General features: G+C 41.0%; 1 protein-coding gene and 1 pseudogene across 20 annotated transcripts in view; one reads left to right on the forward strand and one right to left on the reverse strand.

Annotated features, from left to right (window-relative positions):
- Positions 1-22,905, forward strand: part of AAK1 (AP2 associated kinase 1) — a 177,402-nt gene that overhangs the window by 27,411 nt on the left and 127,086 nt on the right. The gene's annotated exons all lie outside the window — the stretch shown is intronic.
- LOC103787905 (UDP-GalNAc:beta-1,3-N-acetylgalactosaminyltransferase 1-like) lies at positions 17,545-18,168 on the reverse strand (annotated as a pseudogene).

Genomic DNA, 22,905 nt, shown 5'->3' on the forward strand with positions numbered 1-22,905 from the left:
GGTGGCTGGTGGCTGTGATCCCAGCTACTCAAGAGGCTGAGGTGGGAGGATCACTTGAGCCCAGAAGTTTGAGACTGGCCTGGAGAACAGCAAGACTTCATCTCTAAAACAAAACCAAAAACCAGAACCAAAAATAATGTTGTGCAACCACTACCTCTATCTAGTTCAGAAACATTTTCACCAGAAAAGGAAGCTGGTATCCACTAATGAGTTTTTGGTACAGACAGGGTTTTGCCATGTTGCTCAGGCTGGTCTTGAACTCTTGAGCTCAGGTGATTTGCCCGCCTTGACCTCCCAAAGTGCTAGGATTACAGACGTGAGCTACCAAGCCCAGTCACTTTGTTTAGTTTTAACATAAAATTTACCATTTTAGTATTTTACCTTTGATATAGACTGGTCATTCCACACACACATTATGCAGTGCTGTTGAAAGCACTGCATAAATTATGATGAGCAAAACAGGTTTAGGCCCTTTTCTCCTAAAGCTTACAGTCTAGTGGAGAAGACAGACATTGAACTCCCACTGATGTTTTTAAGTCCCAGAAGTGAAGTTAGCTGTGAAAGTATAGGAGTTGAAGCCAGTGCAGTAGGGTTGACTGTCACAATTTCTTGGTGTCCACTTTCTTTTTGTAATGAGTATAGTTTCTTTAATATAAGAGCAAATTCATAGCCAAAAAGAAACAGGGAAGAAAGAAATGAAAATAAATGAAGAGAAAGCAAGACCCAGGAGTGAGGAGGAGGGAGGACTGGGGAGGTCTTCCTGGGAAATCCCGTGTTTCAGGTTCCTCTAGAAACTCCCCAGGCCGGTTCTTAAAACATCTTCCACTGTGATCTTCTTTATCTTTTGAGCCATATAGATGGGAGTGGTATTTCCATTTGGTTAAATGGTACTGGATTCAAAAGCAAAATAACATACCCTGCCTCCCATAGTCTCTGTCTCTTATAAGGATCAGATACCAAGTGACATGAGGTCAACTGAGTGCCCAGCAGGACTGAACTATTCTGGCCTGTGGGGCTTCTCTGTTAAGTCCTGAGAAGCGGCTAAGCTGAGGTCGAAGTCCACATGGAAAGCACAGCACCAGTGGGCATGAGGTTTCCTTGGTAGACTATGTAAGTGAAGACCCTAGAAGAAAGGTTTTTGATGGTGCCCATGAGGAAAGAGGACAGCAAGGTGTTTTGTTTTTTTCCTTGTGTTCGGGGTCATATAAATTTCTTAGGACCACAGTAACAAATGACCACAAACTGGGTGGCTTACAACAGTAGAAATTAGTGAATCTTGTCACAATTCTGGAGGCCAGAAGTAGGAAATCAAAGTGTTGACAGGGCTGTGCTCCCTCGAAGGCTCCACGGGAGAATGATTCTCGCCTCTTCCGGCTTCTGGTGGCTCCAGGCATTCCTTGGTTTGTGGCTTCATCACTCAAGTCCTGGTGTGTTTTCGCGTGACCTTCTCCTCCTTGTGTCTCTCCTCTAAGTGTCTCTTCTAAGGACACTTGTCCTTAGAAGATTTAGGGCCTGCCGAGATAATCCAGGATGACCCCCATCTTGAGATCTTTAAATTAATTACACCTACAAAGACTCTTTTTCTATATAAGGTCTTGTATACAGGTTTCTGTGCTTAGAACATGGACTTTTCTTTTTTTTTTTTGAGACGGAGTTTCGCTCTTGTTACCCAGGCTGGAGTGCAATGGCGTGATCTCGGCTCACCGCAGCCTCCGCCTCCGGGGTTCAGGCGATTCTCCTGCCTCAGCCTCCCGAGTAGCTGGGATTACAGGCACGCGCCACCATGCCCAGCTAATTTTTTGTATTTTTTTTAGTATAGACAGGGTTTCACCATGTTGACCAGTATGGTCTTGATATCTTGACCTTGTGATCCACCCGCCTCGGCCTCCCAAAGTGCTGGGATTACAGGCTTGAGCCACCGCGCCCGGCCAGAACATGGACTTTTCTTTTGGGGAAGCACCATTCAACCTACCAGAGTGCTGAAGGAGACAGGATGTTGGGAGCAAAGGTTTTTGTTTTTGTTTTCCTGGTTGGGAGAGAAGGAAGCAAAACACCGTGGAGAATGGCATGAGTAAATCCCTCACCTGGGCCCCTGCACTGTTGCTGTCACCCTCAGGAAGCTCTCAGCTTGAAATGCCAGCTCCACAGGGCAGGACTGGAGTGGCCTGACCGGGCTGGCTTCATGAGAGATACTTTACTAGACGACTCCATCCAGCTATTGCACCTGTCCCTGCGTGACTCCGCGTCTGCCTTTCTTCCAGGATTTCTTCCTCTTCCTTTCTCCTTCCTTGCCTTTGTTTTCAGCCTGTTTTCTCGCCAGTATTTTATGTCTCTTTGGTATTTCTCTCTCCTCATCATGGAGAGTACATGACACAGAAGTAGGCATTTTAGTAATTTTAACCTTTATTAACGATTTCTTTGTTGCTTGTCTTCTGAGCTGACTCATCTGATAATGGTGCTCAAAAGGAAAACCATTTCCACTACTCACATTTCTGACACCAAATCTGAGTTTTTTTCCACACTAACAAGCCGTTCTTTAACCTCCTAGACACCATCTGCGTGTCCTGCTATTCAAATTAATTCTGACACTATTTGGAGTTAGCTTCAGATTCTACAGTTTAAGGGCTCAGTCCCCGAAGACTATGCCCACTTCAGATGCCAGTTGCAAGTCTCAGGCCTCTGGTACCAACTAGGCTACAAACTGGGGGTTCCCATGACCCCTTCCTCCTGTTTGATCATTTGCAACAGTGGCTCAGACCACTCAGGGAAATAATTTATGTTTATCAGTTTACTAAAAAGGATACATCTGAACAACCAGATGAAGAGCTACATAGGACAAGAGATAGGGGAAGGGGCATGGAGCTTCCTTCCCCTCTCTGGGCCTGCCACCCTCCACTACAAGGTACCTCCATATACCAAGCTATCTAGAAGCTCTTTAAACCCCTTTGTTTATGTTTTTTATGGAAGCTTTATTACGTAGGTATGATTGATTAAATCATTGGCCCTTGTTGATTAGTTCCATCTCTAGCTCTTTCCCCTCCTCAGAGGCTAAGGGTAAGATTTAAGGTCTTAACCCTCTAATCACATGGTTGAGTTCCCTGCCAGTCAGCTCCTATTCAGAAGCTGCCTAGGAAGCCCAGACATTAGCCATTTCATTCACTTACAAAAAGACACTCTTCACATTATGGAGATTTCAAGAGTTTCAGAAGCTTTTGTGTTAGGAAACAGGGACTAAAACCAAATATTAACAAAAGATGCTCCTATCACCCCTACCACTCAGGAAATTACAAGAGTTTTAGGTGCTCTGTGTCAGGAATCAGGCGCAGAGACCAAATATATATTTCTTATTGTGTTGCGGTGCTGTAGCTTCAAAGTGATTTCTCCTCTTCCTGCGGTCTTGATCATTGGCCCCATGATTAGGGGTGTGATGCTAGGAGCTGTTGGGATTGCACAAAGCCTGTGCCTTCAGATGCTTCCATGTCATCTTTTTTGACAAGATGCCTGTCTTAAAGTGGGCCATTGGACTGGGAGGTGATGGGCCTCCTGAGACCTTGAATTACCCACTTATCCTGAATTTTCCTGGTCTCCCCAGATCTAGAGCTGAGGCCATTTCACATGGCTAAAATGCTTTGTTAAAATGCCGATTTCCCATAAGGTCACAGACACTTCTAAAGGTTCAGAAGCCTAATCAGCACTTCTCTAGTTAATACTTTAACGTTGACCAAAACATAAAGTTGAAATCATAGTCGCGTAGAGGACATGGAGCCTTTGAAGGCTTTGACTAACTGGGAGATTGTCATTGACTTGCTTTCTATAAACTGGCTCATGTCTTCCATCTTGGTATGAATGTACCAGTTTTTCATTTTCCAAGGAATGGCCTGCCTCCTTAGACAACATTGAGACTTCCTTGATAAAACTTAGACAGCACATGGTTTAGAGTCAAATGGTGAAGGGGGCAAGGGCCATAGAGAATATACAGAAAGAACTTTTATCATAAAATATCAAACAGTGTGAAAACAATCTTCCCTAGATAATAATTCAGACATACAACTGTTTTCATTTTCTGGTGAAGCGCCTAGAGCCAGCTGTGCCATTCTCATAGTCATCTTCATAATAATAAGAGCTGACTTTTAGTGCTTGTGGAGCAAGTGCCTGTTGGAATTATCTCATTTATCTCCATAGCCCTATTGTTACCTCATTTTAATTCTGAGAAAGTTTAAACTTTGTGGCAAGACAACTTGCCATAAAGTTGTCTACTAGTAGGTAGAAGGACTGCTAACTCTAAACCCAAGCCCTTTTTAAAAGTTGTGGTAAAATACATAATATAAAATGGACAATTTTAATCATTTTTTAGTGTACAGTTCTACAGCATTAAATACATTTGCATTATTGTGCACTCCCGACCCACCATCCATCTCCAGAACTTTTTCACCATCTCAACTGAACCTCTATACCCATTAAACACCAACTCCCCATTCCCCTTCTCCTTCCAGCCCCTGGCAGCCACCATTCTACTTTCTGTCCCTGTGAATTTGCCTACTCTAGATACCTCATCTAAAATGGAATCATAGAGTATTTCGCCTTTCATGAGTGACTTATTTCACTTAGTATAGTGTCTTCAAAGTTCATCCATGTTATAGTGAATGTCAAAATGTTCTTTCTTTTAAGGCTGAATAATATTCCATTACATGTTTATACCACAATTTCCTTGTCCATTCATCTGTTGATGGATGCCTGGATTAATTCTACCTTCTGGCTATTGTGAGAAATGTTGCTGTAAGCATGGGCATAGGTATATCTCTTCAAGACCCTGCATTCAGTTCTTTTGGGTATTGTATTGGGGTTCTCCAGAGGGACAGAACCAATAAGGTGTATAAGTATATAAAGGGAAGTGTATAAGGGAGAATTGGCTCATACCATTATAAGGCAAAGTCCCATGATAGGCCATCTGCAAGCTCAGGGAGAGAGAAGCCAATAGTGGCTCAGTCCAAGCCCAAAAGCCTCAAAACCAGGGAAGCTGACAGTGCAGCCCCCAGTCTGAGGCCAAAGGCCTAAAAGCCCCTGGGAAGCCACTGGTTCAAGTCCCAAAGTCCAAAAGCAGAAGATTCTGGAGTCTGATGCCCAAGGGCAGGAGGAGAGGGAGCAAAGTGGCCTGCATGGGAAGAGAGAGAGCACGAGAAGACTCCCCAAGCTGTTTATCCCCTGCTTTGTTCTAGTCACTCTGGCAGCCAGTCGGATGGTGCCCACTCACATTGAGGCTGGGTCTTCCCCTCATAGTCTGCCAACTCAAATGTCAATCTCTGGCAACACCCTCATAGACACACCCAGAAATAGTGCTTCACTAGCCATCTAGGCATCCCTTAATTCAGTCAAATTGACACCTAATATTAACCATAACAAGTAAATACCCAGAAATGGAATTGCTGGATCATAAGGTAATTCAGTGTTCAGTTTTTTTAGGAACTGGCATACCATTTTCCACAGCAGCTGCACCATATTACATTCCCATCAGCAATGCATAAGGGTTCCAATTATTCCACATCCTCACCAAAACTTGTTATTTTCTGCTGTTTTTTTTTTAAATAATAGCCATTCTAGTGGGTGTGAAGTGATAATCTCGTTGTTTGATTTACATTTCCCTAATGACTAATAATGTTGAACATCTTCTCCTGTGCTTATTATTAGCAATTTGTATATCTCATTTGTTTATCTTATATGGAGAAATGTCTGTTAATAGTCCATTGTTCATTTTTCTAATAGGGCTGTTATTGAATTTTAGGAATTTTTAGCATTTTCTGGATGTTAACTCCTTATCAGATGTATGATTTATAAATACAGTATTTTCTTCGATTTCATGGATTGCCTTTGTACTCTTTTGCTAGTTGTCCTTTGATACTCAAAAGTATTTAATTTTTGCATAGTTCCATTTGCATATTTTTGCATTTGTTGCCCATGCCTTTGGTATCCTATCCAAGAAGTCATTGCCAAATTCAGTGTCATGAAGATTTTCCCATATGTTTTCTTCTGAGGGCTTTGTAGTTTTAGCTTTTATGTTTACATGTTTGATACATTTTGAGTGAATTTTTGTGTAGTCATAAGGTAAGAAGGGGTCCTCCTTTTTTTACATGTGGTATCCAGTTTTCCCAGCTCCATTTATTGAAGAGATTATTGTTTCCCCCTTGAATGGTCTTGGCACCTTTGCTGAAAAATCATTCGACAATATATGTGAGGGTGTATATTCTGGGTTCTCTATTTTATTCTATGTCTGTCTTTATGCCAATACCACACTGTTTTAATTACTGTAGTTTTGTGGTAAGTTTTGAAATCAGAAGGTATGTGACCTCTAATTTTGTTCTTTTCTTAGTTGTTTTGGCTATTCTGAATCCCTTGAGATTTCATATGGATTTTAGATTGGATTTTTTATTTTATTGGGATTTTATTTTGTTTTGAGATAGAGTCTCACTCTGTCACCCAGAATGGGGTGTTGTGGCACGATCTTGGCTCATTGCAACCTCCACCTCCCAGGTTCAGGTGATTCTCCCACCTCAGCCTCCTGAGTAGCTGGGACAACAGGCACCTGCCACCACGCCCAGCTATGGGGTTTCACTATGTTGGCCAGGCTGGTCTTGAACTCCTGACCTCAGTGATCCATCTGCCTTGGCCTCCCAAAGTGCTGGGGTTATAGACATGAGCCACTGTGCCTGGCCTGTTTTATTGCGATGGCATTGAATTTGTAGATCGCTTTGGGTAGTATTCCTATCCTAACAGTAAGTCTTCCATTCCACATACACACAGGATGTTTCCTTTTATATGTGTCTTCTCTAATTTCTATCAGCACTGTTTTGTCATTTTCAGTGTACACGTCTTTCATCTCCTTAAATAAGTTTATTCTTGATTATTTTATTGTTTTTGATGCTGTTGTAAATGAAATGGATTTTATTTCCCTTTCATCTTGTTCATTGTCAGTGGATAGAAATGTAACTGATTTTTGTGTGTTGATTTTGTATCCTGCAACTTTGCTGAATTTATTATTTCTAAGAGAGTTTTTGCTAAGCTCAAGCTTTTAATTTGTCATGCTTTTTCTCTGTCCTGTACTGTTAAAATTAATCTCTACCTCATTTTATCTTCTGAGTGTTTTAAGAATTTGTTTTGCTTTTCCATTTTGATTGTATAGTCTTCAATTTACTGTTCCTTCCTTCCATTGCTATTTAAATCAGCATTCACTGTTTTAATTTCCATTCAGTCTTTTCTATTTCAGAAATCCCTTTTTAAAAACGACTTACTTAAGTATCATAGTTATACTGACTCCTTAAATCTTATTCTGAACGTAGTTTTACAGCCATCACCATAATCTCATGGGAGATGAATTCTTGGAGAGAGATAATTGCGAGTCTCTGTCTTCTTCATATTCAAATGAAGGAACAAGGGGAAATTTTAGGTTGGCTGAATTTATGCTGGCTGCCGGTGCCAGACCCAGCCCTTTAGTGCCACTCCCTCTGCCAAGCCTTTGGCCTGGGCAAGGAACTGGGTGGGTGAATGTCTGTCTGCTCAAGGATCTAAGGAAAGCTGTTGGTGTGGGCCTTGCCTTGTGTTATAGCTCTGTGCCTGCTGCCCTAGTCTTCTTATGTGTCTTGCAGGTGCTGCCTGCATTTATTGCCAGGATACATTGCTTCTTAGAAAGCTAGCTGGGCCTTCTTTGGTCCTGCTCCATCTTGACTATATCTAGCAGATAATCCTCAAAATTCTAGGCAGGTGGGATGGCATCCTTCCTGGTTTCCAACTCAAATGAAGGTTTTTCTCTATATTTGTTTTCCTATAGTTTATTTTAAAAGGACCTGGGGGCAGGAGACATCTGTTCCCCTGTTGCCATTGTACCCAGATGTCTTATATGGCTGTTCTTTGGACCAGCTCCACCTGATGAGATTACCAGGCTCTTCCCCCTCCCTCCTGTAGCACATGTGACTGCTCACAGCAAGCTGAGTGGTCATGGCTGATCTCTAGTCTGTCCACACCCTGGATGATCCAACCACTGGCCTGATTGATCGGGCTAGAGAAGAGAGAGCTTTTCCTGTATCACTACTTTTATGATTCAAGGAAGAATCAATTTTTTAAAATTACTGAGTTAAAAATAAGTTGGCTTATTATACTTGTAATATAGAAGGCTTTGATGATATAGTCCCACCTCTTGATGGCCATGTTTAATAGATTTTGCATCCTGGTAGCTAGCAGTAGTTGTTAGCTGTATTTGATAAGTTATTTTAATTCCAGAGTACAATTTTGGGGGCTTGTGGGAGTCAGAGAGAGTAACCAAATACTCATGGGAACGAAAGGTAGAAAGATAAAGCATTAAAGCATCATCAGAAATCAAGATACCGTCTTTCCTGTTTCTTACAAGGCCATTCAATGACTCCTCCTCCTATCTCTCCCTTACTGAGCTCATTTTCTAGTAGTCACCTGCTCTACCCTTCTTTTTAGTCCATGAGTATGCCAGGTGTGCTCCTGCCTGACCTTCCCTCTCCCTGGGGTACTCTTCCTCCAAATAGCCCCATGCTATGCCTTCTCATCTCCATCACAATTTTGTTTATATGCCACCTTCTTGGGGAACCCTTCTCTGACCCTTGATTTAAAATTCTTCACCCTCTTTCCCCACTTAAGACTCCTTGCCAAACCTTCTTGCTTCATTTTCCTCCACAATACTTATCACAATCTAACGTTTTTTTTTGAGACAAGGCTGGAGTGCAGTGGTGTGATCTTGGCTCACTGCAACCTTTGCCTCTTGGGCTCAAGCCATACTCCCACCTCAGCTTGCCAAGTAGCTGGGACTACAGGCACACACCACCATGCCTGGCTATTTTTTTTTGTAATTTTTATAGAGATAGAATCCTGGTTGCCCAGGTGGATTGATCTTGAACTTGTGAATTCAAGCATTCCTCCCACTTAGGTCTCCCAAAGTGTTAGGATTATAGGTGTGAGCCACCACATCCAGCCTCTAACCTACTTTTAAATCAATGTATTTATTTTATGGTCTGTCTTCCTGCTTGAGTGCAAGCTCCTTGAGGGCAGAGATTTGTGTCAGTTTTGTTTAGTGCTGTATCCCAGCGACTAGAGAGGTGCTTGACATGCAGTAGTCACTTTATAAGCATTTATTGAATGATCAGTGATTGGTGGCTTCTAGTGTCCTTCCACGGCAGCAGGACAATGTATGTCTGTTCCAGATCACTGAGTCTTAAAATGTTTTTAAGTGACCTGCAGATTTTTATTATTCATTCATTCATTCAAGAAGTTGCTGTGTGTATCTTCAGTGAGCCAGACATTTGAGGTACTAGTCTATAAGTCTCATCAGGACATATTTATCTTTGCATGTCCAGCACTAAGTGCAGTGAGTAACAGATAGTACAAGAGAAGGATTTGTGAAAGTCTGGAATCAAACTGCTGAGATCTTGTGAAGACAAAAGTGAATAATATACATCCCTGTGTTCAATTGGATAATGGTCAAGTGGGGAAGACATGGACAGACAATAATCTTGTGACTTGAGTGCTGTAAGAGAGGGATTACAGAGATGGGAAAAAAACAGTTGCTTGGGGGATGGTAGAGATCAGGAAGCAGCTGTTTGTAAATATGACATTTTTGCTTAGCCTTAAAGATGGTTCTTCTGAGTGAAAAGTAAGGAGAGAAGATTAGGCATAGGAACGTGAGGAAAGGTACAAAGGCAGGAAAGTGCAAAGCGTGTTCCTAGGACGGCGGGTTGTCCTGTGTAGCTGGAATAGTGAGTTCGTAGGGGTGAAGGGGAGGAATGGTCTGAACAGTAGCTCCTGATCTTATCCTGAAGGCCTTGAATGCCACAGATGAGGTCTGTGAACTTTCTTCTGTAGGCAGTGGGTCACTGATAAAAGTGTCTGCAGAGGAGATGGAAAACATATTAGTGGTTGGCAGGAATTAGGGGCAGAGTTGGGACAGGGGGAAGGTAGGGGAGGAGAATGACTGTAAAGAGACAGCATAAGGGATCTTTGTGATGATGGAAAGTTCTGTAGCTTGACTGTGGTTGTGGTTACACAAAGCTACACGTTATAAATTTACATACACATATATATACATATGAATGCACGTAAAACTGGTGTAAAACATCCTCAGCATGTTTTTAAAGTCTCTGCCTCAGCCTGGAATAAGTAAATAAGGTCTATGGATTATGCCAATATCAGTTTCCTGGTTTTGACGTTGTACCATAGTTACGTCAGATGTCACCATTGGGGGAAACTGGATGAAGGGTACATGGGTCTTCTCTGCACTGTTTTCACAACTTCCTGTGAATCTATACTTAATTCAATATAGAAGTTAGAAACAAATGCATAAGAAGGAAAAGGCAGAGCAAAGAGACTGGTTAGAGTTTTCACTAATTTAACACCATTTCATTGTGAAATGCTAAGTTCAGATGCCATGTAAGATGCTTAGGAAGCATCTTTTTCAGAAGTTACAAAACACTGTGCTTACCCTTGAGAAATTTGTTGTTGAATGGAGGTGGGATGGCATCTGTTTCAACATACAATACTTCAACAATTTGTGTAGTGATCATTCTTTGTGCTGGCTTTTAATAGTAAAGGTAGGTAAAGAGCAATGTGAGAGCAAGGAAAAGGGGGACAAACTGCTGGAGTGGGGAAGGCTTCATAGTGACACAAGGACTGGGCTGACTCCTAGGGAAGAGTGGGAGTTTGTGTGGCACATGCTGAGGCTCTGTAAAAGCCCAGGTGAGACATAAGGCTGAAATTAGTGGTAGGAGGAATTGAGAGTAGGGAATGGATTCAAGAGCATTTTGGAGAAGCATTGATGCAAATGTTGAAGTACTGTGTGTTGAAACAGAGAAGGAAGAGTCTCAGGTGACTGAAGTTTTCAGCTTGATTGACTGAAAGCATGGTGACTCTATTAGCCAAAATTTAGAGTCTAAAGGAGAAAGGTTTTGGCTAGGGTATGTTTAGTGTGAGGTATCTGTGGGACTCTATGCAGAGAGGCAGGGGTGCAGTTGGGGGTGTGGTGGCACCTGGCAGAAGCAGCGCCAGAGCTAGAGATGTATTGGACCCTAAGGTGCAGCCTCACTGGACTGCTTGCCACTTCTCCAGTCATCCTCAACATGTTTTTAAAATCTCTGCCTCAGCTTGGAGTGTCCCTCTCTTCCTTCTCCATCTAGTGAAATCCCACCCCAGTGTCAGCTCACATGTTCCTTCAGTGTCTACTTCAGAATAGAGGTGATGGTTTTGAAGCTTGCTAGCTTGGGAATTTTTTCCACTGATACTGTGGTGGTGGGCAAGAAGATAAGAGGTGAGTTAGCAGTGTGCATTTGGAGGCATTGAGCCCTAGAGGAGAGGAACAGTTAGAGAAGAGAAGCAGCATGAAAGCAACCAGGCCACATGGAAGCTCGGCTGCTCAACCTCTGCAGAGCTGCCCACCCAGAATTAGACATGACCAGGAGAAGAAATAAGTCATGAGCTAAACTGTAGAAGATCATGACAACATTAAAGATAAGCGTTCACTCTACCTCACCCCAGAGTTCCATCTATTATGTAAAGCTGCCTGACATTGAATGGTGTCTGGCCAGCCTGATTAATTTTTAATATTTTATTCTCTGGTGAGGTGACTGGGCATTGAGGTGCATCAGAGGCAGCTTTTGTTATTATGAAGTTGGTCAAAATAATACCTGAGAGTCAGATTACTGTACCCTTGAGCTCTGATTGTTTTGAAGGGATGAGATCAGATTCTCTAACCTGGTTTCAGAAGGATCTTTGCCTTTTGCAGGGAAAGTTATTTGGAACTGGAGGTGGGTATGCTTCCTCTTGTATTCTGTATCTCTTTTATTCAAAAATGCCTTATTTTCCAGCCACAGATAGAAAACAGCATCAGTGGATCAGACTTCCAATTCTGTCCATGACTCAAATGATGTCTGACTTCTGAAAACCGGCTGCCAACTCCTGAAACACCAGAGAATTTAAACACAAATGTTCTTTAAATAATATGCTCCTTACGTTATGTAGAGTCTCCAAAGCAGATGATGATGATGATTTTAATTCTGCACAGTATCTGCTTAATTCTCTAATTTCCCCATTGTTTAAATTGTATACCTAAATGTTCTCTCTTAAAATCTTATTTTTGTTTTAACCCTCTTATCCTTCTAAACAGAGCGCTTTATAGCTGAGGATGGATAGTGTCTGAGTGGTGAGAACCTACATGTGAGGAGAGCTGCTCTGAAGACTCACATGTGGATTTTCGACCTTCTGGAGTGATGGCTGGTTAGGCAGGAGGGGGAAGATCGTGGAAAGCGATGCGATAGTGTGGACTTCATTTTATCAGTAGTACGCTCATGAGAGTCCACAAGCTAGCAGAGGAATTGATGGAGGCAGGGCCTACCTTTTGTTGTCAGAATGGGGTTCTCTCTCTCTCTCCTCTGTTTCTTGCTTCCTGGCTTATGATCTACCTACCTATAAAGATGCTTTCACAAGCTGGAAAGACCCCACACTGACATGGACTGTGAGGAAACTCTATTCTACCCACTTCTGCCTTACTTGGAAATTTCTACAATAATCATGGTTACTTTTATAATCAGAAAAGTTACAAACAGTCCCACTGGAAAAATAACATTTAAAAATCAGGAAAAGAAGGTTCAAATATTGAAAATGCCTCTTTATTGAATTTCTAAGTCTATTTTGACTTCCATAAGTGATAAATTATTTTAATGAATTTCTTGATATGTGTCTATCCCTCCATCCATTCACCCTTACTTGTTTGAACCAACCTGATGTTGCCATGGTGTCTTATTATTTTAATATGCTGCCTGGTTCAATTTACTAATAATTTGTAAATGGGATAATACATAGTTTTCTTTTCTCCTGTACTGAATGCCAGAGTTTTGGTATTAGGGCTGTACTTAACTTGCTCTGTAAAATAAATGAGGAAGCCTTTCATGTTTTTCTGTTGCTGTTTAAAAATTTGGAACAATACATACCATCTTGTTTTGGTGAGCTTAGTTTGTGTGAGGCACAATGATTGGAACCCAGATCTGCATAGCTCTGAAGTCTTTGCTCATCCTGTTCGTTACCGCAGCCCGCGTCAAAGGAGGAAGGCCAGCCTTGGAACCCTGAGTCTCTGTGGTCAGGAGTACCTCAGGGGGCTGGACTTTTCACTCATCTTGTCATTTTTTTTCCTTAATTAAAAATTTCATTTTGAAATAATTTCAGTTACATAAACAGTAGAAAAGTGATACAAAAGATTCCCAGGCCAGGCGTGGTGGCTCATGCCTATAATCACAGCAGTTTGGGAGGCCGAGGCGGGTGGATCACGAGGTCAAGAGATCGAGACCATCCTGGTCAACAAGGTGAAACCCCGTCCCTACTAAAAATACAAAAATTAGCTGGGCATGGTGGTGCGCACCTGTAGTTCCAGCCACTCGGGAGGCTGAGGCAGGAGAATTGCTTGAACCCAGGAGGCGGAGGTTGCGATGAGCTGAGATCATGCCATTGCACTCAAGTCTGGGTAACAGCAGCGAAACTCCATCTCAAAAAGAAAAAAAAAAAAAAAAAGATTCCCATATACTCCTCACTCAGATTCACCAGTGGTTAATATTTTGCTACATTTGTTTTACATTCCATCTCTATTAGCTTATATTTCTGAGTTATTTGAAAGTCAGCCACATAATATGTAATATCCCTTTACAATTACATATAGTATATAATATAAATATTATATACTATATTTATATGTATATTTATAGATATACTATATTTAGTATATAGTATATAAATATATACATTTGTGTGTATATTTTATTAAAAAAACAAAAAACAAAGCATAGATGTCACAATCAGGATATTAACTTTGATATTGACTGTTATCTAATCTGTTTATTCAAATTTTACTGATTGTCACAGTCATGCCCATTATAGCAAAAGAAAAACATTTTTCCCCAATCCAGGATTTAATCTAGACACATTGTATTTAGTTGTCATGTCTTCTAAATCTCTTTTAATCTGGAACAGCTCCTTAACCTTACGTTGTCTTTCATGACCTTGACATTGTTAGAGTACAGGCCAGTTCTGTTTTGTAGGATGTTCCTTCATTTGAGTGAGTTTGTTGTTCCCTGTGCTTAGATTTAAGGTATGTGTTTTTGGCTGGGATATGGCAATAATGTATCTTTCTTGGTGCCTCGTAACAACAGGCACCTGATGCCTACTTGTCCCATCACTGATAACCAACCTAAATCACCTAGTTAACTGTTATCTGCCAGGCTTCTCTACTGTCAAGTTACTATTTTTCACTTTGTAATTAGTAAGTATTTTGTGGGGTGATACTTTGTATATAAATTCTGTTCCTTATCAAACTTTCATTTACTAATGTTAGTGCCTATCCTATCTTTTGAAGCAACAAGGTCGGATATGCAAAGTGAATACAGACTCTACCCCTTGGACCTAAAATGAAGCCAACAGAAAGTGAGCCATTCAGTCCATTTGGGCAGAAGCCACATTGTTTTTTCAACTCACTGCCTATGGTCTTTGAGTTTCGCCTTTGCATAGGTTAATTGAAATCTAGTCTTAACTCTTGCAAATAGTGATTGGCTGTAGCTTGTGATTGGCAGTAGCTTGTAACCTTTGGGCTCCTATTTAGTCACCCAGGGCTCAAGATAGGTCTAACCAGTTTATTCTGGTCATAAGTGCCCCTTGGGGCTTTGGCCTATGGCTCTGTTCTATCTTTGGCTCTTTGATCCTTTGTCTTTGCTTCTAAGATGCTGTCAGTTGGAGCCCCAGTAAATTGTCTCTGTGCTGAATCACCTATAAACAAGCATTGCTTCTGGCTACAGACTCATCAGACAACTCTGTACTGAGCTCAGTTACACAGCCTATGCTATCTATGCTAAGGCTGCAGTTATATGAGTCACACAAGTGGTTTTTAAAATGTCAGAGAGTCCAGAACTGTGTATTATATGAAGAAATATTAAAAACACCCAGTGATCTACTCAGGCACACCTTAGCTATTGCGGATTCTGTTCCAGACCACTGCAGTAAAGCAAATATCACAGTAAATTGAGTCACACAATTCTTATGGTTTCCCAGTGCATATAAAAGTTATGTTGGGCCAGGCATGGTGACTCATGCCTGTAATGCGTGCACTTTGGGAGGCTGAGGTGAGCAGATCACAAGGTTAGAGTTTGAGATCACCCTCACCAACACAGTGAAACCCTGTCTCTACTAAAAATACAAAAATTAGCCGGGTGTGGTGATGGGCACCTATAATCTCAGCTATTCGGGAGGCTGAGGCAGGAGAATCTGGGAGGCAGATTGCAGTCAGCTGAGACCATGCCACTGCATTCCAACCTGGGCGGCAGAGCAAGCTCTACCCACAGTAGAGCTTCTTTAAAACTGGAATCATCCTCCCAAACCCTGCTGCTGCTTTATCAGCTAAGTTGATGTAATTCTAAATCCTTCGTTGTCATTTCTACAGTGTTCACAGCATCTTCACCGGGAGTAGATGAAACCACTTGTTTTGACCTTCCATAAGAACCCACTTCTATCTGTTTAAATTTGATCATGAGATTGCGACAACTCAGTCACATCTGCAGGCTCCATTTCTAATTCTAGTCCTTTTGCTATTTTCACCACATTTGTAGTTGTTGCTTCCTCTGCTGAAGACTTGAACCCCTCAAAGTCATCCATGAGAGTTGGCATCAGCTTCTTCCAAACTCCTGTTAATGTTGATATTTTGACTTCCTCCCGTGAATCACAAATTTTTTTCCCTTTTTTCCTCTTTATTCATAAACTGATTGTTAATGCAGAAAAACCTGGGACAGATTAAGAATGCAGCTTGGATCTTCAGTCTTCTCTTTTCAGCTCCATCCTGGAATATTCATAATATTCTGGTGATTGGGTTCTCTCCTTTCGTTTTTGTCTTCAAAGTCCTTTCTAAAAGGAATCAACACTGCCGGTCATTCTATATAATTCCTAATTTCCAGGTGGAAAAATGAGACAGTGACATCTAAAAACACTGGGGAGGCTAGACACATGGCTCATGCCTGTAATCCTAGCATTTGGAAGGCCAAGGAGGGAGAATCCCTTGAGCCCAGGAGTTAAAGACCAGCCTGGACCACATAGTGAGACTCTGTCTTGATAACAAATTTTTAAAAATTAGCTGGATATGGTGGCACATACTTCCAGTTCCAGCTATTCAGGAGGCTGAGGTGGGAGGACCGATTGTGCCTGGGCTGTCAAGGTTGCAGTGAGCCGTGATGATACCACTGTACTCCAGCCTCGGTGACAGAGTGAGACCCAGTTTCAAAACAACAGCAATCAAAAAAACCCACACACACATTGTGGACTATGTTTTTTAAAAGCAAGGCAATAATTGAGGCTTTTCTTGCTTTAATTCTTCTCTATATTTTCACAGTAAAATGTTTAACAAAGTCCGAGAGATTACTGATACACAATAACCTATGACTTTATATTAATGGGGCTATCAATAAGAATTCGATGAGTGAAATAGCTGGAAAAGCATCAAATGTAAAGTGATTTGCTATTCTATTTATATAGTATCAAAACTGTCATAACATTTACAGACCCAGAAAATTTGAGGTAATATTGAATAATAATTGATAACTCTGAAGTACTGCAGCATTATGAAAGACCTTCTAAATGACCTTCTAAAAACAGATGGAATTTTGTTTGGTATGACTTCAGTGAATGTTTTTTTGTTGTTGTTGCACAGAACTATGTATATTTTTAAATTGGTAATCCACATAAGTTATACACAAAACCTTTAAGTGACTAGATTTTTCAATAAAACTCTGCATTGCTTTCTTATTATGGACTAATGAGCTTATAATTCACTGTCACTCTTTTAAGAAATTTTAGTCTATAGACATGTTCAAATTGTTTGGACTTATTAGTTTCATTAGCAAAAACCTCTAATTCCTTTATATTTAATTCTTTTGAATATTATCTTTAAAGAGCCTGACTTGAATTTTGTCAAAATAAATCACTAAATTAATCCTCCAGTTTCTAGTCTGTGAGTTTCAGTTCAGTGTAAGCTAGTACACGGACCTCCCCATGAATTTACCACAGTACCAACTTTAACACTTTCCACAAAGTGTCATGTCCTTCTCTAGGCTTTTGGTAGAAGTGAATAATGGCATGTGGCATTCCTTGGCATAATCTACCAAAAAGTGATGATCTCCTTAAAAGAAAAGCCATGGGCTGCAATCACACATCTGAGTTGACAGACATCCAAGTCAATTCAACATAAAAAGAAAAGGGTGGGACGCAGTGGCTCACTCCTGTAAGTCCAGTACTTTGGGAGGCTGAGGCAAGTGGATCACTTCAGCTCAGGAGTTCGAGACCAGTCTGAGCAACATAGCAGGACCCCTGTCTCTACAAAAAATACAAAAATTAGCTGCGTGTAGTGGTGTGCGCCTGTAGTCTCAGCTACTCGGGAGGCTGAAGTGGCAGGATCACTTGAACCCAGGAGGCAGATGTTGCAGTGAGCCAAAGTTGCACCACTGTACTCCAGTCTGGGCACTAGAGTGAGAACCTGTCTTCCAAAAAAGAAAAGAAAAGGTTTGTGTTTTCTGGAGTATGAATATACACTTTTAAGAAATTCAAACAGGTCCCAACATAAACATCTTCAAACTTAATGGGTTTTACACGACTCATCATTTATAGATCCTTTGCACCAACCCTCTGGACATTATATAACCCAACACACTGCAGTATGGAGGGAACACCTGGTTAATTCTGGTATAAAATGAGTTTTTTGGTGAAATCCTCTGTAGGAATAATTATCACTTAGAGGATAACTTGTGAAAAACTTCTCTGGTTTCAGTTTAAAAGATACTTTACTAAATTTCCAGTATTGATGGAAACATCAGTGTCTGTATTCATGATGTACTTGGCACTGGGGCAAAACTGAGTTAACCACCTGAATACCATAATAATTTTCAAGGTCAGCTTATTATGTGTATCCAAAACATCTCATTGGATTATGTCACCATAAAGAAGGTATTCATGCTCTAAGCACAGTGCTAACATTTTCTCTTCCCTTTTAGACATAATGTAAGAATCTCGTATCTCCACCAACACTTTTTTTTCATCCCAAGTAGCTCCAATGGCCTGTCTGGCTTTCACATTTGAGGAGTGGGAGGTTACAGGGATGAGGAGAAATGGCTGACTGGTTGGTTGTTTTTGAGACAGGACCTCACTCTGTCACCTGGACTGGAGTGCAGTGTCATGATCGTGGCTCACTGCAGCCTTGACCTTCTGGACTCAAGCGATCCTCACACCTCAGCCTCCCAAGTAGCTGGGACTACTGGTGCATGCCATCATCCCTGGCTATTTAAAAAAATTTTTAATTTTTTTTGGTTGAGTGCAGTCTCCCAGTGTTGCCCATACTGGTCTTGAACTCCTGAGCTCTAGTGATCCTCCTGCCTTAGCCTCTCAAAGTGTTGGGATTACAGGCATGAGCCTTCCCACTGGGCCCGGAAATGAGTTTTGATGAGAGCAGTTTGAATGCTCTCCAAGTGTGAAGCGAAGGTCTTGTCTGTAAATTGTCTCATACTCCAGAACCACATCCAGTTTACATGTTTTGTCACATTGTAGTGGGGGAAGGCTGAGGTACCTCATCACAAGGAAACTCAGGAGCAATAGCAACAGGACTCCATATGAGGGATCCAGTGACATCCTACTTGGAAGGGCTGTCCAGGAAGCTGGGGTCGTCGAGAGTTGGGGCCATCCATAGCAGCCCAGAAGCATGTGAGCTACAGGTTTTTCCTCTTGATTAATTTCTTGTCAATGAAAAGACTTTCCGTTTCACCACTTGAGCATTTAGGAGTATGTAGTTTTCAAAAATAATGCTACCAGAAAAACAGAGAATCTCAGATTGGCTTAAAATTCTGCCATATACTGCTTATAAAACACATACCTGTACAATTTCAGATGAGATTAAAGCACTAGCTAAAGTTTTTTGTTTTCTGTATTCCATGCTTTAAGTAAAACACTCAGATTTGCTGTGAATACTATGAAAACAAAAAAAAGAGACATGGTTTGGTAATGTCTCCTATGGTAGTAGCTTTTCCTAACAGAACAGCTACCTCCTAAGCACAGGCACTGGTAACACCCTCACCTGCTCCTCCGCCACCACCATGGCAAAAACCCTCAGCCACTTCTGGGGGCAACAGAAGGCAGTGCACCCTGGGACAAGGCAAGGTGGGCAACATGCAGCTTTAGCCTGGGCTCACCACTGTGTACCCCAGCCCTCTTCTATATCACCCATGGCCCCACCAGGCCCCTTCTTCAGCACTCACCTGAGCAGGGAGCCTGTAGTTGCAGAGGCCCACTCCCTGGGGTTTGGTGACTCAACTCCTGCCCTGCTCCAAGAGGCATGAATGGTCTTAATGATATCTAAGATGGTGAGTCCTTTCCAGAAGTTTTTAAATTTACTTTGCCCAGATCCACCAGAAGAATCTCTTATCTGTGGCAGCTATTGCCTTATGAAATGTATTTCTAAAGTAATAATACTTAAAAGTCAAAACTGGCTGGGCATGGTGGCTCATACCTCTAATCCCAGCACTTTGGAAGGCCGAGGCAGGTAGATCGATCACCTGAGGTCAGGAGTTCGAAACCAGCTTGGCCAAGTTGGTGAAACCCCATCTCTACTAAAAATACAAAATTAGCTGGGCGTGGTGCCAGGCATTTGTAATTCCCAGCTACTGGAGAGATGGAGGGAGAATTGCTTGAACATGGGTAGGCCAAGGTTGCAGTGAGCTGAGATTGCACCACTGCCCTCCAGCCTGGGCAACAGAGTGAGACTCCATCTCAGACAAAAAAAATCATAGTTACTCCTTGATCCATGAGCTACGGAATGTACGTTGTGTTAGCAGGCATGAAAACAATCTCCTTGTGCATCTCCATCAGAGCTCTTGGATGACTAGGTGCATTGTTGAGGAGCAGTAATATTCTGCAAGGAATTTTTTTTTTTCCTGAGCTACAGTGGGTTTAAATTATTCAGTAAACCATTCTGTAAACAGATGTGCTGTCATCCAGGCATTGTTGTTCCATTTATAGAGCACAGGCAGAATAGATTTAGCATAATACTTAAGTGCCAAGGATTTTCAGACTGGCCAATGAGCATTGGCTTTAACCTAAAGTCACCAGCTGCATTAGTTCCTAACAAGAGAGTCAGCCTGACCTTTGCGGGTTTGAAGCCAGGCACTGACTTCTCCTCTCTAGCTATGAAAGTCTTAGGTGGCATCTTCTTCCAATATAAGACTTTTCATCTCCACTGCGAATCTTTTATTTAGTGAAGCCACCTTCATTAACTGTCTTATCTAGATCTTATGGATAACTTGCTACAATTACATCAGTACTTGCTGCCTCATGTTGCACTTTTATGTAATAGAGACAGCCTCTTGCCTTAAACCGCATGAACCAACCTCTGCTAGCTTCAAACTGTTCTTCTGGAGCTTTCTTACCTCCCTGGCCTTCATAGAATTGAAGAGATTAGTGCCTTGCTCTAAGCTTTGGCTTAAGGGAATGTTTTGGCTGGTTTGATCTATCCAGCACACTAAAACTTTATTCATATCATTCATCTAGCAGTTTCCATAGAGGCCGACCTGGTGGCTCACACCTGTAATCCCAGCACTTTGGGAGGCCAAGGTGGGCAGATAACTTGAGGTTAGAAGTTCGAGACCAGCCTGGCCAACATGGGAAGCCCTATCTCTACTAAAAATACAAAAACAATTAGCTAGGTGTGGTGGTGGGTGCCTGTAATCCCAGCTACTCAAGAGGCTGAGGTGGGAGAATCACTTGAACCTGGGAGGCGGAGGTTGCAGTGAGCTGAGATCACACCAGTGCACTCCAGCCTGGTCAACAGAGTGAAACTCCATCTCAAAAACACACAAGCAAACAAAAAACCAAATTTCCTTCAAGAACATTTTCTTTGCATTTACAACTTGGCTAACTGTTTGGTACAAGAGAGCCTCGCTTTCAGCCTGTGGTAATTAGACATAGTAGCGTTCTATGTCTTCAGTAGCCACACTCCTGGCAGTAGTAACCATAAAAACATGGCTCTCTGTTGTGGTGTTACCACATACCTCTGTCATGTTGTTAAGTATAATGCACTGAATTGTAAATCATTTATTTTGAAATTCATTTATATAAGTAAACACATAAATAAGTTCAAAGTTATCCACGATAACATGACTGTCCTTCAAATTTCAGTAAGTTTTCTTGAGTTGCAAAGAATGGTGTAGAAGTACAGCTCTCACCCTAAGGAGCTACACACCATCTACAGGTTCCTCCTACTTGAACTAGAGCCCTTACGTGAGTGCCAGATGTCCATAGGCATATGTCTTATTTGTGAATGTCTTCGGATGTATGTGTTATGATGGAGGACAGTTGAACAACTGTGCTAAAACCTAGCTTTGAATTTAGAAATATACCACTGCCTCCCCTCCCCTTCCCCAAAGAAAAATTGGGGCAGTAGAAATTGCTCACAAGAGGCCATTCCAACTTGTACCTTAGGAGAGACCCTAAGTCTGACCTCCCTCAGTCTTTTTATTCTTTCTCATTTTTATTAGTGAATTCTTATACTTTTGATTTACTATTGAATTAAAAGCAATAAATTAAAATGGAGAAGGACATCAACCTGACAGTAGTGAACAATGTCAAGAGCCACCAAGATCAAAGACAGAAACGTTAAAGCTGGCAGAAGAGTTCAAAGGATCACAGTCTGGAGTTACCTAATGAGTGAGGGAAGTAGCATTGTACACTCTAGTAGCCTCTGAGGCATCCCAGCATTGAGTGAAAAACAGGTAATGTTTGTGATGATTTCTCCAGTTAACTAGAAAAGGTGGAATTTTAACCAGTATGCAGTTTGGAACATCGATATGTAAATAGTAGCTTATTTTGAAAACTTTTACTGCAACTAATTCACATTAATTGTAAATATTCAGAAACATGAAAAAAAAATAAAACAGCTCATATCACCCATAGATTTAATTACTTATATCTTATTATATACTATATTACCTCTTCAGCCTTTTGTATAAAAGATAGTATATAATAAGATATATTTGCATATTATATAAAATACATGTTATATAATATATATACCAAATTTATGTATGAGAACATGAAGCCTGCTTTTTTGTCTTTTAAAAAAAAATTAGTTGTGGTAAAAATATACAATGAGAAGTATACCCTCTTAACCATTTTGTAAAGCCTGTTTTTTTTTTATCTCAATAATATGTTGTGAACATTTTTTTCGTATCACTGAGTATAGATGTTTATTTTAAGGCTGCATGGATATACCATAATCTAGTTAATCAATTTCCTAGTGTTAAGTATTTAGGTTTCCAATTTTGGTTATTAACACTGCATAAAGCATCTTTAAATATACCTACTTCTGCATTTCATCAGACTCCCAAAATAATTGTTGGATCAATGGATGTATACTTTCTGAATGCTTCCAATGTATATTATCAAAGCATACTTCTATTTCACTATATTCTTGCCAATGTTTGATGTTATAGTTCTTTTAAATTAATGTTTATGTAATTTAATCTTTAATACAAAAAATGCAAACAGAGCAGTAGAAACTAAAGTCAGTGAGAAAATGCATTTCAGGGAATGTGAAGCCTAAAATTATTCAGGCTTATAAACTAGCAAACCATTGGTTCTCTAAGAGAACTTAACACAGTAACTGTTCAGTACACAGGCATGATGAGTCTTAAGATACTCACTTGTTCATGGAGTATACAAAATTCATGTAAGTCTTCATGAATGTGAAGAAATGCCTCATAATTTGAAAAAGAGATGTTAAATGAGTCCAGTTATCGTAAGCCAAATCTGTGAATCTCAGAACTGTGAATCTCAGGGTAGAAC

This window comes from Callithrix jacchus, chromosome 14 (genome assembly GCF_049354715.1).
Source record: "Callithrix jacchus isolate 240 chromosome 14, calJac240_pri, whole genome shotgun sequence".
NCBI lineage: Eukaryota > Metazoa > Chordata > Mammalia > Primates > Cebidae > Callithrix > Callithrix jacchus.